This window comes from Chrysochloris asiatica, unplaced genomic scaffold (assembly GCF_000296735.1).
Source record: "Chrysochloris asiatica unplaced genomic scaffold, ChrAsi1.0 scaffold00245, whole genome shotgun sequence".
In the NCBI taxonomy this organism is placed as follows: domain Eukaryota; kingdom Metazoa; phylum Chordata; class Mammalia; order Afrosoricida; family Chrysochloridae; genus Chrysochloris; species Chrysochloris asiatica.
In genome coordinates this window covers 4,273,343-4,275,984 of record NW_006408763.1, presented here as the reverse complement: position 1 = coordinate 4,275,984, position 2,642 = coordinate 4,273,343, and positions in this window count along the sequence as shown.

Below are 2,642 nucleotides of genomic sequence, written 5' to 3'. Positions count from 1 at the left end.
CCAACCCTCATAATCAGTCCTGATAACAATTATTCACTACTGTATCACAAGAGACTCATCGTCATCTCCTTTCATCAGCCCCGCCCAGACAGACTGGATACTACTCAGTGGAGATTCTATCTTCTTCCACGCCCTCTGGATCTAGGTTCCCTCTTGAAAGCTTGTAAGGCAGTTACTTCTTGCCTTTGTAGCCCCCCCACTTTGGGTAGACAATGTCCAAGTTGCCCATTCCTGTCTACTCTGTGTATGGAGGGGGTGGGAATGAGAGAAACAACTTTTAAAGAGAACTGCAGATGGGCACAGAGGCCATCCATTCTTCCATATACAGGGGTCAAGGAGTCCTAGTGGTGCGACAGTTAATCAACCAGCTGAGAACTGAAAGGCTGGCAATTCAAATTCATCTAGCAACTCTACAGGAGAAAGAACTGGTGATCTGTTTCCACAAAGATCACACACAACAAAATTCTATGGGTAGTTCTATTATGTCACATGGGGTTGCTGTGAGTTTGAATTGACTCAGAAGCCATTAACAATGTGGCTCTGTGGGTTAATGTGCCGGCCTGCAAAGTCAGTGTGAACTGCAAGGTCGGCAGTTCAAGCTCACCTGTCGCTCCTCAGAAACAGGGTCACTATGGGTCGGAACCAACTTGACAGCACCTAACAACAACAACAACAACAACATGACCACCTAAAATCGATGACTAGTCAACTCAGAGCCCACTCTATGGCCTATCTCTAGACAAATCTCAGATTACTATGATTATGCTTTCAATTTATTTCTATTCATTCCCACTTTAATTTTTCATTTTTCTTATGTTCCCACTTTTAATTTGTTTTATTGTTTCATGATAAGATGTATACATACACAGTTTTAAATTCTTTCAAAAACTAAGCATAGGACATAAAAATAAGTAGATCAAGAGTTTTCTTAGATCATTTGGACTCAGATTGAAGTAGCACTCTGGATAGAACTGTACATATTTTATAATGAAAGGTTCAGGATGAACAGAGCCCAAGTGCTTTAACCATAAGAATTTAATTACTTAGACTTAATCGTGTGCAACTGGCTAGAGTTGATGAATTTTTTAGTCAAGAAATTTAGAAGGCACGCTTCCTCAGAAGGTTGGAAATAGAAATACCTTATGATCCAGCAATTCCTCTACTTGGTATTTATCCACAGGAAATACGAGCCATAACACGAGTAGATATATGCACACCAATGTTCATAGCAGCACTATTTACAATAGAAAAAGATGGAGACAGCCTAAGTGCCCACCAACTGAAGAATGGATAAACAAACTGTGGTACATACACACAATGGAATACTATGCTACCTTGAAGAAAAACAAGGAAGCTGCAAGCCAACGCATAACATAGATGAACCTTGACGACATTATGCTGAGTGAAATTAGTCAGTCACAAAAGGAGAAACACTGCCTAGGTCCATTTATTGTAAAAGTCTAAGAAAAATAATCCACCCAAAAGGAGGGAAAAAAACAAAACAAAACTATATATATAATTGCTGATTACTGGGAGGTATGGGATAAAAGGAGGGGAGGGAGGGAGGGGAAGACAGAGCATAGGGTAGGGAATAGACACAGAATAGCTTGGGTGTAGGGGAGGGGTGGAGGGCAGTCAATACACAAGAAGGGGAAGGGGAATGGAAGAACTAGGCTGATGGGAGAACAGTTAAGCAGGTTCCCATGGGCTAAGTGGGACAGAGGTAAATGAGGATGTATGCACAACCTTGGAACAAAAGGGCTCCCAGATACAGGGATTGAGGCATGATTTGAAGGGGTAAAAGAGGAGAATAATGTTAAGATGCTTGGCTATCTTTTGAATCATGGTTTCCCTTACCTACCATTGTGAAATAGACACTTGGGGATGGGAGGTTGAAAGGAATAGCCAGAGTCATCACTACAGAAAGCTTGTAAGTCCGTCTTCAGCCTATGACTGAATGGAATACCTTAAAGGGGGCTAGAAGTTGCCCAGTGAAAGAGGCTTCCTGTGGCGCCTTTACATTGCATAAGACCATAGATGGAATTCAGAACCCCATCCAGAATTGTCTGAGGTAGGAAATTTCCACTGGAAAGGACGAGTAGACCAGCCTGGATGGAGTGGCTAGAGAAACAGAAGATACTTCATGAAAGAAAGACCGGCAAGAAAAATCTGAAACAATAACGGCAGTCTGACTGAATACAAGAACAAGATAGCTGTTCGCCCCAGAGGCATCAAGGCAAGTAGTTGGGACCCCTCAGGGCAAACCCCCTTCCAAACCTGAGACTCAAGGGGAATACATGAGTAGGCATGTGGTCTGTCTTGTGACCATCTTGGTCACCGATAAGGGAAAGAGGGGGAAAAAACAGCAATGAAGTTGGGATCTAAGCCCAACCACATTCAATAGACCCCTGTGAACCTGGGTGGAGACCTCGATGGCCAGCAGTATGGCAAGACCTGGGGACTCCTGGGCCCAGAGGCAGTGACATGGCCACAGAGGACTAGAGTGGAGAGTGAAGCAGCCAACTGATGTGAAGTGAGGGGAGATGCACAAGAGCACCCATACTTACAGATAGTACCCACTTGACCTGACTTTGATGGCTGGATGATCAAAACTTGACTAGAAGAAGAAAGAAGAGGGGAAA